At 35.9% G+C, this 14,084-nt stretch overlaps 1 protein-coding gene across 2 annotated transcripts in view; it reads left to right on the top strand.

Moving 5' to 3' along the window:
- Positions 1 to 14,084, top strand: part of GHR (growth hormone receptor) — a 261,672-nt gene that overhangs the window by 16,302 nt on the left and 231,286 nt on the right. The window contains exon 2 of one of the 2 annotated variants that reach the window (XM_079145074.1): positions 5,497 to 5,568. The exons of the other annotated variant lie outside the window; for it this stretch is intronic. The gene's annotated coding sequence lies outside the window, so the exon portion shown is untranslated. The remainder of the gene's footprint in view (positions 1 to 5,496; positions 5,569 to 14,084) is intronic. 2 annotated transcript variants of the gene reach the window in all.

Below are 14,084 nucleotides of genomic sequence, written 5' to 3'. Positions count from 1 at the left end.
GTCCTTCTTCTTCTATTACAAGATTCAATCAGGAATACCATACTGTATTTAACTTAATGAATTTTAAATACTGTGCATATGATCTTTTATGTGGTTCTTCTCATATGTTAAACTAATCGGTCTTTGCAATTACATAGTAAAATTTATAAGGGCAAATACAGTGATGTTGAATCCAACCTCTTGTTGAACACAAAGTAGGTTCTCAAAATTAATCAACTATCTCAAAACAGCCACAAGAACAAATCCTTATTCAGTGGGTATCTGAGCAGTCAGGCCTTCATCAGTAAGCTAAGAGACACTTATAACGGTGTGAGGACTTGAAGGAAATTTGATTTTGAACATGTGCCCTGAATATCAAAAGTGAATTAGGATCCCTTATGTCACAAACTGAGTCTCTACAATGTGCCTAGCATCCTAAATGTGTATCACACTTCACTCCTGCGAACAGTGAGGTACCTTGCCTTCAGTAACTTAGCTGAGAGAATAAGACTCAAGTCAGTCAAATTCTTGCCCAGAATTCATAGATAGTAGCAAAGTCACGAACAGAAATATTTCTCTGATGCCAGAGCCTATACTCAATTACTAAACTGTGCTCAGTTACTCTCACTCTTCTCTACTTGCCTGACCCCTATGCTCAGTGACTTTGTTCCAGGGAGACAGTTTTTTTAAAATTATGTATTATTAAGCTGCAGCACTAAACTGAATTAAGTATCAGCCTTGAAGTTTTAGATTAACAGATTGGTAAAATCTGTTCATCTTTGTAACATGTAGATATCCACATAAATTGCCCACAGAGCTCTTCAGAAAGTCACCCAAACTCCATTATTCTGTAATATTTTGATACAAGATCAATAATAGACACTAAACAGGCCATTGATGTTACATAATAATTCCAAGTATTTTATCATTCTACAATGTGTCTGAGTGTGGGTAGTTGACATCCATTTCTTAGTCTTTCCATAGTACTTTTTAAAAATGTGTTACATGAGGGATATGGAACAATGAACTCTGACTGATCTTTATATTTGCAGTGGCACAACTTGAAAATTACCGTCAGTTGCCTTAGAACTCTGGGCTTGAAGTTCAGAAGTAGGAATTCTTGTTAATTATTTGAGCTTTGACTCTGGGAAGATAAACAACATGGATATCTAGGCTAACCAATGCTGAAATTCCCCTACCCTCTAATTCTAAATTCAGAAAAGAATGGGCCTTAAGAATTTTTGTTTATTTTTGCTTTGATTACAAGTTGTTGGAAACCTAGGGCTAGTATCTAATAACATAAAATCTATGTAAAACACAAATTATTGACTCAGAATGAGATCTAATTTCTAAGATACAATGGGACAATCCTGCAAAAATGGGCTGCTTTTTTCTTAGAAGGAATAAGTAGGAATTGACCCAAATGTATTCCTTTCAGATTCTAACATTTAAACATTGCATGCTTTCAAAGGAAAAAAAAATCATTATCTTTCAGAAGAGATATATGAAATTCTTTACTTTTACAGCAAGTTGGCAGGTTTTAAACCATAACCTTTGATCCTTTTTTATATGCAATTACAGGCATATGCTGAAGGCAGATTTGCAAACTACTCCACTAAGCCTTCTCAGAGTGACCAGAAAACAGAACCAGGCTGGTTGTCCTCCAGGGCTGCAGCTCTGCTGACCCCTGCACTTTCATGTTTTACACACAGTGCTTCTGAAAAATTTTATGTTAAAGAGACTACCTCTCTTTTTTAAGAAAAAAAAAAATAAAGCTAACAAAACTATTTATACCTCATCACTTCCATGTGTTGGAGAACACAAATACAAAATGACATCAGAGAAATATTTTTACTGCTGATTTCTAAAAGAAAAATCACATCAACTTTTCTCTATCTAAATTTCAGACTTACTTTTCTAACTGCTAGATCATAAGCAATTACAGGGCAAAGCACTGTGCATTCTCTGCTTAGCAGGCACTCAAATCATTTACTTGATTGTTTATTGCTGTGAGGGCAACACTAGGGTCAGGGCTGTACCAGGTCATTTTTTCATATTATGTTATTTAAAAAAAATTTTTTTAAGTAGATGGACACAATACCTTTATTTTATTTACTTATTTTATGTGGTGCTGAGGATTGAACCCAGTGACACACATGCTAGGCAAGTGCTCTACCACTGAGCTACAACTCCCGCCCCTCAGAGTACGTTATTTAGTCCCATGCAAAAATCCTGCAATCCATATGATTATACATTTGGTGAAACTATGATGTAGGGAGTTTAAATAATTTGTAAAAATTCCCATAGCTGGTGTGTAGCACAGTCAAGACTCAAACCCAGACTTCCGAATTCCAAATGCATGTAACTCATGCTTCTAGCACTGCCTATGTGATGGGGTCTTTGATATTTTTTCTTTCAAGAAGTGAAGTTTATTTTCTCTTCCTGTGGATGAGAGCTGATCTGTATGACTCATTTCTTTTCTTTTTTCTTTTTTTCTTTTTTTTTTGATCCTTTCTTTCTTTTTGGTGGGGGCGTACCAGAGATTGGCCCCAAGGGCACTCAACCACTGAGCCACATCCCCAGCCCTATTTTGTATTTTAATTAGAGACAGGGTCTCACTGAGTTGTTTAGCACCTCACCGTTGCTGAGGCTGGCTTTGAACTCTCCATCCTCCTGCCTCATTCTCCCAAGCTGCTGGGATTACACGTGTATGCCACTTTGCCCAGCTGTGTGTGTTCATGAACAAAGTGGAAGTGAAGAGTCTTCCATGGCCCTGTGGCTCCTGGCCTTGTCGCTTTGTCTCTTATACCTATTGGTCCATTCTCTTTGGCCAAAAACAGATGCTGTGTTTTAGGCTTTCCTTTGGAGAAAGTCACATGAAAAAGAAGTGAGGGATTTTCAAAAGTCAGTATCAAATGAAGAGTCGAAGCCTGTAGTCCAATATTCTGGGTGAAACCAAAGCTTCTTGCCAGCAGCTACCTTGAGAGTAAGCTTGGAGGTGGAGGCTTCAGCCCCACAACAGCCTGACTGCAACCTCAAGAAAGTCCATGAGATGGAACCACATAGCTAAGCCTCAGCTTATTATCTTATGGTAAGATAATAAGATAATAAATATTTGGTGTTTTAAGCTGCTAAGTTTGGGGTTAATCTCTTATGGAGAAATAGATAATTGCAGACTGATACTGCCTTGGTCACTTTTTAAAAAAGAAATCATCTTAATTTCAGTAAATCTTAAATTTTCAAATATTGACACAGGAAAAAACTTCAGAAAAAAAAAGCACTGCACATTTAAGTTAAAATATTAATGCCCAATGAACAGAATAATTATAAAGTCTTCTCTAGGATTTGTGATTTTGTAAGTCAAAGGACAACTGCTTTCAAAATCCACTGTTTCAAAAGGAAAGATATTAATAATAACAATATTGCCAAAGATAGCATGTGGAACTTTTGAAAAATTCTCATGGGAATAACCAGGAAATATTCCATTTGGTGAGTTATCACTCATAATCTTAAATTGTAGGGAACATGCTTACACTTTCCATGATTTAAAGACAGATATAAATCAAAGTTGAATTTTAACCTCTTTCCTGGTGGTTTTACTCAGCTTTTCAAAGAGGTCCTAAAAGCTCATAGGTGAAGGCACGTCTTGCTTTACTCTGTCCAACAAATTGTACTAACTCTGCTTTATGGCCACTTGCAGTTTAATAAATGACTTGGACTTTGATCAATATCTTTAGAATTTGAGCCCAAGAATTTTTACAAGATAGGAATACAGTACTGTAAACTTATCCAAAGATGTCCTCAGACAAACAGGAGATTCCATAAGGGTTGGTTTGGGTACTTGTATAGGTGCTGGGTTTGGAGCATCTTAATTTCTTACAGAATATCCTTGTAGGATGCCTTTTTAAATATGTGGTCTTTTTCTTATGTATTTGCAATGTGACTTAAGTGAGTTAAGGAATTCATTCATGAAATGGATACAGCTAATTCTGGTTTAGATGTAGGATGACTGTAAAGTAGAAATGCCGGTTTTCCTTCCATGAGTTGGAGAACACAAATCAAACCCTCAAATTCTCCTGATCCTTTTTTTAATGCTGATTCATCCCTGCAGCTTGGACCCTAAGTTCTCAAAAATATTTTTTACATTCAATTGGACTTGATAATAGTATATGTTTGATTTTGATTCGTAGGTTTGTGATGTAGAGGGGAAAAAAGATAAAAGTTGATAGATTGAGGATAAAGATTCATCATTATCATCACCGTCATTCATCATTTCATTTGTGTGTTAACTCGCAAACAATGCACTGCTAACAGATATTCTTCAGCCTTTACACATTGCCCAGCAGAGCAGCAGACAAGGTGCTGGTATATGGCAAGCAGTATGGCTTCTGCTCTACTGGGTTTCTAGGATGAAAAAAGACATTAACCAAGAATGATTACAGGCTGTTGTGAGTAATGTGGAATAAATGTATAGGTGATTCTGACCCAGGTTGGGGTTTAGTGGTCAGGAAAGACTTTCAAAAGAAGGGATATTTGAGATCTAAAAGAGTAGAAATGAAAAGGATAACATTCCAGACAGAGGGAATAGGATCCAAGAAGCTACCAGTACTTTCTAGAACTAAAAACAATGTGAACTAAAAAAAGTTTGTTTTGAGAGCTGAAAACACACCAGAGTTCAGAAAGTGAGAAAGAGCCCGATTTCACCCAAAATGCCCTCACAGAAACATCCAGAGTAATGTTTAATTATGTACCTGGGCACCATGGTCCAGCCAAGTGGACACTCAAAATTAACCATCACACTAAGGAAGGTTATAACACAATCTTCTCTAGATTTAAGAGCAAAAAAATAATCCAATTCATCATTTGTTGAGTACTTCATATATATCAGGTGCTATGCTATTCTTTAACACTTAGCAAAGTTTCATGCACATAGAAGGCATGCAGAATACCCAGTGCCAGTGACAAGAGACCTCATAATGAGGTGCTTTGTGCAGCAGGAAGCCACAAGTAATTAAAAGAGTTCCAAGTGACAACAGCTATAAACATTAACCAGACTTAACTAGATGAATCACTACTCTGTTTTCAGCTTGTCCACCTGGGTTGGTGTAAAAGGAACAGCCTGATCAGCCTTTGTTATCTCCTTTTAATTTCATCTCACCATTGCCAAATTAATCTTAAATGGTTGTCATTTTATTATTCCCTTTAAAATCATCTTATTGCCTTTGAATTGATTTTCAGATTCCTAAGCCTGGTGTTCACAGCACTATGATGTTAGCCCAACTTATCTTTCCATCTATATTTTCTGTTGAACCTCAAACTGAACTCCTTTGTTCTCAAAATATTCCATTTGTTTCTTCAAACAACTTGTGTTCGTGTTGTTCATTCCAAAGTGGATTTTGTCTCTCTCATTTTTGCATTCTCTCATTCTACTTATCTTATGAGGTGGAACTCAAATGCCAACATGTCAAACTCCTCACTGTCTGTTCTGATCCTTCCCCTCCTCTGTTCTCTTTTCAGCTACATTTCCTTCCTTCCTTTCCTATAGAACTTCACTGGGTCATTTATTAAGGCTCTCACACTTCCTCTCATGTAAGTATCTTGTGTGTGTCATCTCACTGCACGTAGCTCAAATTCAGGTTCTAAGTCAACCTCCTCCTTGTACCTCACTACAAAGAGTGCAAAACCTCATTATGAATGTTTAATTTCATCAAAGAGTTGTATGTTGAAATTTTTGAATATTCTCTGCAGTACTTAGCCATGTAATATACAGTGGGCCCAGAGTACACATTTAGTAATGAATAGTTGATGGATTTATTCTGTATTGAATTCACTGTTTGGGATGCTTTCAGACTGAAGGGGAATTGGTTTGATGAGGTTTGATGATGCAAGTTTCAAAAGGTAACTTTATTGCCAATGCACATTAGGAGGGAATTATGGTTTCTTTTAAAGTCTAGCATATAGAAAAACGAATCATTCATGAGTCATAGATTCATTGATGGAATTGTGCCACCATCAAGTTCAGAAGTTTAGTGGAGGGGCTCAGGACATAGCTCAGAGGTAGAGCACTTGTCTAGCATATATGAGGCCCTGGGTTTGAACCACATGCACACACACACACACACGTGCACACACACATGCACACACACATACACCCCTCCAGTAGCCTATGTTTATATTATATATATTTATATTATATATTTCTATTACAGACACACACACATACACACACAAACATATATTTCTTCTGAAAGGAACAGGAGAGTAATAATTCTTTGGTTTTGTTGAGTTTTTAAATGTAAACTTGGCATGGCAGTGCTTTTCCATTGCCTTTGGTGACTGGTGACAATTTTGTGAAAACATTCTTGATTTCTCTTGATTTAAGTCACAGCTCATAAATATCATAAGAGGATGCTTTCACTAGCATTTCTGTTTGGAAAAGTGCACCTCACTTTAGTCAACACTTATGAATATGTCATGCACTATGCTGAATCAGGAAATCCTGACTTAAGCTCAGTGTACTTTGGAGATAGTACTCTTGGAACTAGTCCTTTGCATTTAGAAACCTGGTAGTATCCCTATCCTGGTAACTAGACAAGAGAAACTCATAATAGGGCAGTTGAACCCAAACATTGATAAGCAAAACAGCTGCAAATACTAGCAGGCTCACTGTGGATAGAAGCCGCAGTTGCCATGGGATGCAGAACTGCCCAGGAAACCTATCTTTGTCCTCTTATTTATGCAGGTGGGGCAGCAGCAGCCATTATTTGAACTGAGCAAACCTGTGTTCCATGGCGAGTGTCTGCATGAGTCAGTCTCTAGGGCCACAATGAAGAACTGACCAATGGGCTTTGGGTGGAAAACTGCACTTATAATGGAACCCAAAAGAAGATAGGAGAGATGGAGATAGCAAAGACTCACTATACCCACAGGAGTGATGGACAATTTCCTGAAAATTAACATTTGAACTGATTCTTTCTTAATTTTATTTGTTTTAATTAGTTATACATGACAGTAGAATACACTTCGATACATCATATATAATGGAGTATAATATCTCATTCTTCTAGTTATACATGATGTAGAATACCACTGGTCATATAGTTATATATGTATACAGGGTAATGATGTCTGATTTATTCTACTATCTTATCCCATACTTGCTCCTATCCCTTAAATCCCCTCTACATAATCTAAAGTAACTCTATTCTTCCCTAGCCCTCCCATTGTGAATTAGCATCCACATATCAGAGAAAACATTCAGCTTTTGGTTTTGGGGGATTGGTATATTTCACTTAGCCTGATAGTCTCTAGTTCCATCCATTTACCAGCAAATGCCATAATTTAATTCTTCCTTAAGGTTGAGTAATATTCCATCATATATATATATATATAATATATTCCATCATATATATATATATTGCATTTTCTTTATCTATTCATCTGTTGAAAGGCACCTACATTGGTTCCATAGTTTAGCTATTGTGAATTGAGCTACTGTAAACATTGATGTGGCTGTGTCACTGTAATATGCTGATTTTAAGTCCTTTGGGTATAAACCAAGAGGTGAGATAGCTGGGTCAAATGGTGGTTCCCCAAGTTTTCTGAGGAATCTCCATACCAGTGTCCATAATGGTTGCAACAATTTGCATTCCCACCAGCAATATGTGAGTGTACCTTTCCCCCAAAATCCACACCAACATTTGTTGTTGTTTGTATTCTTGATCATTGCCATTCTGACTGGGGTGAGATGAAATCTTAGAGTAGTTTTGATTTGCATTTCTCTAATTTCTAAAGATGTTGAACATTACTAAAGATGATGAACTTGAACAGATTCTTGAAAGTTCTATAAGAAGCCATCAATCAGAGAAAAAGGGAAAGGACATTCTTAAGAGGGATAGCCCATTAGCATGGAGATATAAAAGAGTTAGTATGTTAAGGAAATGGTAGGTGGTTTGAAGTGACTGGACTAGAGGATATTTGAAGGCAGGTGAAGGCAAATGAAGCTGGAAATGTAGAAAGTGTCATATGATGAATCAGGGATCTTGGACTTTTTCTGAGGATTAATATGTAGCCGCCACCAGAATTTCTTGCATAGTTCAGCAACATGATCAGATTTGCTCTTTTAGGAAGATAGCTTATACTATGAAGTAGATATTTGAATTACACTGATAGGGCAGAGGAATTTTTGTTTGTTTATTTTTACTTTTTTGTAATAAACCAAATAAGTAACTTGTCTTACTCTTACACAAAGAGTAGGATCCTGCCCAAATCTTCAGAGGATAAAAGGAAGCTTAGTATTTATTGCCAAATCTTTTGCAATATAAATAGAACACTTAAAATGCTATAGTCCATACTCGAGGACAGTCATTCCTATGGTGTGTAAAAAGAATACTCAAAAGTGCAGACAGACTAGTGAATGTAGCAGTCCCCTGTCACATTCAGTCAAGAAATCAGGAGGTATAAGCTACAATTGTTGGTATTGGCAAGGGTTCAGCTCCCAGGAAAATAAATATACTAAGTTAGTGACAGTAATGATATTGACATGAAAGTGATTGTCTTTTCCTTTTTGTGTTGTTGTAAAGGAAAGGAAGTTTTAAACCTAATGAGATGGGTTCTTGTGAACAGCAAGTCTGTTATTTCTTCGCTTGCTGTTTATGGTACTGTATACCAACAGTAATCTAAGTAATCCTTCCCCTTATATAGTGGAGACTTCGTCTTTTGTTTGCTCCGAATTGAATTCATTCACTGACATTTCTCTGTATGAGGTTGATTTTTGAGCATTCGTGGAACTTTCTTCCCAATTAAAATGGAAACGTAACTTGGAAAAATTCCCGAGGTCCTTCATTAGCCAAGTATTTACTGAGGTATGGGGGAATGTACGCTAGTGAGGAAGCCCTTTGCCTTCAGAGTTTACAATTCCATGTAAAGGGTACATGACAGTCTCTAGATTTAGAAAAAAGAATTCCAGCATGAAGAAATGGCACTTTTGCCAGTTTACTTCTTGTACATATTTTATAATCTCTCTATATCTAAGATCAAACTCCAGTTTATTGGTAAAGAATTAGCATTAATATTAGAGTTTTGCTAACAGAAGGAGAAGACTTGGATCTGTATTCATTTTCATCTGCTGGCAGCAAGTTGTCTTAATATCTGGGCCATGGTTTTCTTATCCATAGCATCAATAAATTAAATAAGTTAGACCAGATTAGTGGTCATCAACACTGGCTGTACATTGGAATCATTTTATCCTTGACTAATTAAATTAGAACTTCCATTGGGAGAAGAAGCAGGCAGAGGTATTCTTTTTATTTGTTCTTTGTAGATATGCATGACAGTACAGTCTATTTTGACATATTATACATACATGGTGTATAACTAATTCTAATTAGGGTTCCATTCTTTTAGTTGTCCATGATGTCACTGGTTATGTACTTATATTTGAACATAGGAAAGTTATGTCTTTTTTATGCCCATTCCCCCTCCCTTCCCTTTATTCCCCTTTGTCTAATCCAATGAACTTCTATTCTGCCCCTTCCCCACCCTTATTGTGTGTTAGCATCCACATTTAAAGCTCCCAATTGATTCTTTGCCCTGGCACTCTCTTTCAAGGGCAGGATTAAAAATAAATCACTGGACAAGATCAGAACTTCCAACTGGATATCTGTAGGACAGTTTTCTCTGTGTCTAGATATGGTGCTTAAATATTTTAAATATTCTCTGCCAACATACACATATGTATGTATACATATATAAACATATATATGAGTGTATATAAATATATAAACAGATATGTATATATTTTTCCAACTTCTCTTGGAGGAAAGATTAGGCAACAGTTGGACTTCTTATTTCTGAGAGATAAAAACTCAGATATAAACTCAGAGATAAAAAATCAATTTCTGCCTATCTCGCTTCTTTCATTGCTGTTACCTGCCTGACCCTTGAGGCATTGTCAGTTCTGAAACTAAACTATATGGTCAAGTCCCAAATTATTTGGATGGCTTGTCTTCAAAGCCAGAAACAATGATGGCAAACAAACTGTGTCTGTGAGCTAGCTGTTAGATGAAATCAAAGGAAAATTAATCTTTGATGGTGGAAAAATCCCAGGGTCCAGTGGAAGGGGTGCGCTAGCTTGTTAATAGCAGACTGAATTGTAAAAGACACCTGCTTGGGGTTAAGAGGAGGAGGCGGAAGAGGATTTAATTTTTTTGGAGGATTTTTAATGAGGCTTCCACACGTGCACTTTTTACTCTTTCCTGTTTCGGAGCTAGATCATTAATTAGGATGTGACTGGCTTTCCCTGGGGAGAAAGATGTGATTGTTAGAGGTTTTTCGTACTTGTTGCTTGATTTGTTGCAGGAAAACTCTTAGGTTCTTGCCCTCCTTCAGCTTCCCTGTGACTTCCATCCTTGTGCTTCTTGCTCTGGGTGTCTTGAAAGCAAGAACCTGCTTGGCAGGACGGATGTGTGTGGTTTATTGGCAGCTGTCTGGCATAGAATTGAAGTGGGTATATTTTAATTCATAGGATTTTACTTTATGTAGGTTGAAAATAACACACTTGAGTTGTGTTGAACCTCTTACCCAAATTGAAAAATCCTTTATGCCTTGCTCTATTAAAAAATTTACACTATCAACATTAGGATGAGTTACATATTATAACAGTGATAATAAAATAATATTTACTGAACTCTTTATGTGCCAACAGTGTTTCAGGTGACTTATATAAATATCTAATTTATTCCTTACCACTATCCTATGAACTAGGTCTAATTATTATTCCTATTTTATATGTGAGGATCACAAAGTCTCTAAGCAGTTATTTGATTTCCCTTGTTTCATAGCTAGGATAAGTATGATCCAATAACCTATACAACTAGACCTCCGTCAGTCAGCTGTTTTCTGGTCAATTCAAGTGTGTGTAGATTTTGACAAAGACAAAGCATACTCCTGTTATATTAAATATTGTTTTTTACTCGTTCCTCCAGTTACTAACTGAATGTTGTTATTGTCTTTAGGTGTTGTCTATGCTTACTGGATTACTGAATTCCATATAACATAAAAAAATCTTGACTTTATCTAAGCCTGTTCCCCACTCTCTCGCCCAGCCTCAAATAAAATAAAATGGCATCAGTAATCCAAGCCAACTACTTGCTAGCCACTTGATTCTGGGCCTCTCTGCTTCAGTTTTCTTGTTGAAAAAATGAAAATTTTAATATGTGCCTAACCTCAGCCCATAGAAGTATTTCCAGGATTAAGTCTGGTAATTAATGAAAACTTATTTCATCAATGCTAGGGAGATGTTGCATGTATCTTAGGTCCTGATGTATTCACTGTGATGCAAAACATAAGATGAACATTCTTTTACCTAGAGACAACCACCCACTGAACTTTTTTCCATTGAAAAGTTGTAATCCCATGAAAAGTTTTATATTGTTTTAACAAGGAGATTTTTTTTTTGTTTTGTCTCTGAAATGTAAAGTGAAAGTTCATTTCATTCTCACTTGTTCCCAGCAAAGCCTCTTTCCATGTTGTCTCAAACTACCTTCTGCAAAACTCTTTTAAGTGCAGTGGGTGAAGTGATGGATTAATTTTCTTATGAAGCCATTGCACCTTTTCATTGCTGAAAGGTTGCTTATGTATGTAATTGATCTCTTCAATAAGTTGGCACACCAAGTAACTTTCTTCTTGTATAGCTCATGATAACTTGACAGCAAAAGATTTGTTGGGTATAGTAGGGACATGGGTTGGGGGATGATATCTCCTGTCTTCTAAGTAATTTAAACTATGAGGTGAGCCTTTTATTCATTATTTTACATTTGGATGTCTTTTGGTGACAGCTAGTTACTGATTTTCATGGCAAAACAGCTGCCCTTAAAAGTAAAGACTTGAAAAGAGGGGTTCATACTCTTCTTGGGTCCTAATCCGCGTATAAGTTTGTATATGCATGTAAGTATGTATATGCATATAAATATGTGTGTGTGTGTGTGTGTGTGTGTGTGTGTTGGGTACTTACTGTAACAAATGCTAAATATAATTCACATGGTGAATACACCAATGACTATAATAAGAAAAAGGCCAGGGAATGTAATCTTCCCCGCTAAATACTTCAGCTGCCCAAGAAACTAATTTGCTGTTCATATTGTGGGACAAAATAAATATTTATTTTGAAAGAGCTTTCTCATAGAGATTTCGGTTTGGCACATATGAAACCAGTATTTTTAAACTCTTAGAGCAAGCCTTAACTCTTAGAGTAATCTTATTAAGATAGTAAAGGACAAATGCTCTGACATCTATAATCTCTATCTAAAGATTTATAAAAAAAAAAAGGAATAAGGGTTTATTTTAAATACTAGTGTTTTTTTATATCTATAGTAGGTAGTATATTATTATATTATTTTTTAAATATAAAAATGCTTTTGTATTTTTTAAAATTTATTTTGGGGTTTATGTTGACTTCAGAACAATTTTAAGACTTTTAAGAGTTACTTATTAATACAAGGTTTAGCTCTAAATTGTTCAAATTCAGTTAAAGGAAATCTCCATTTAAAAGACAGCGTTTTATAGTCTCTTCAGTAATGTCTAAAATTTGAAAGAAAATGATGATAAATCAATAACCTATACAGGTTACATCACTGAATATCTTTCTTCTGACACAAATCATCTTTTGACTATATCCAGCAAAGTAATGAACTTTTTCTTTGTTCATACTTCGGTTTCAAAGACTAAATACCAGTTGTTATTGTGTTTCAGTTTTTGACTTTTAGTAAACTTGGCTATCTGGTAGAAAACACAGAATGGGAATTTCTAATATAATTGTGAGAATTTTCCATGAGATTCATATATTAAGATCCTGTAGGCAAAGCATAAATGGTTAACTGGAGAACTGAAAGATTAATGAGTATAATGATTTCACGATATGATGAGTGATTATTTCTTTCTGTTTTTTAGTTAGGCTAGAGATTTGGTAAAATAAATTCCATTGTCTTAACCCACTAATGATGATGTTCGGGATTTTGAAGTTCAAACTACTATACGTTTGTATACGCATACACACACACACACGCGCACACACACAATGCATATATGACAGGGACAACAAGAGAAATGAATGCAGCTTGGGCTTTTGCTTTTGAGATCATGGTTCAGTCTTGGCTTTCAGCATTTTCTAGTCACATGTTATGATCTGAATATTAGTGTCTTCCCATTACTTTATATTGAAACCTTCACCTCCAAGGTGACTGAATTTGTGATTAGGGCCTATGAAGTGAAAAAAGGTTAAATGAGGTCATAAGGGTTGGGTCCTAATCCTATAGGGCTTGTGCTTTTATTAGAGGAAGAAACCCCAGAGCTGTCTCTCTCTCTGCCAGATGAGGACACAGTGAGAAGTCAGTCATCAGCAAGCCTCGAAGAGAACCCTCTTCAGGAATTGAACTGGCTGACGCCTTGATCTTGCCAGCCTCTGGAAATGTGGGAAATGAATTTCTGTTGTTTAATTCACCCAGTCTATAGTATTTTGTTATGTCAGCCTAAGCAGACTAATATACTATGTAAGGATGTTACTTAAATTAGTAGATATGTAAGTTATTTAGAATTTCAAATCCTGATTCTACCTTTACTCATCATATAAACTCATTACTTTTTTTTCAACTTGCAAAACATTTTTGTTGTAAATTTTAAATGAAATTGCATATGTAACTTGCTTATCATAGTGTTGACCCACATGGGGCTTAGTTTTGTTTCCAGGAAATTCGAAATTAATCTTAATTATGCAAATGGTGTGGCTTTGGGAGTGCTTAATTCTCACTGCAAAGGGTTCATCTACCATTGGAATAGGTTTATGACTGACTGCAGTAATTTTATACATTAAACTTGCATTTTAATCTCAGGGTGTTAAATCTACAAATACCATTGATCAACCCTAATGCCATAAAAACTATTTTCTACTAGCTAAGAGTTGACAGATTAATAGAAAATCTGGAATAAACCCACTATTTAATAACAAAGGCTATATTACTGACTCTCAGTTGACATAATTAGGGCAGTGATGTGTTTTCTCCAAAGGCCTTGTAGGAGCTTATGCAGTATCCTTTGAGAGGCACAAAAAA

The sequence above is a fragment of the Sciurus vulgaris genome (genome assembly GCF_902686455.1).
Source record: "Sciurus vulgaris genome assembly, chromosome: 6".
Classification (NCBI taxonomy): domain Eukaryota; kingdom Metazoa; phylum Chordata; class Mammalia; order Rodentia; family Sciuridae; genus Sciurus; species Sciurus vulgaris.
The sequence above is the reverse complement of the archived record's forward strand: the minus strand, read 5'-3'. Positions and strand labels throughout refer to the sequence as shown.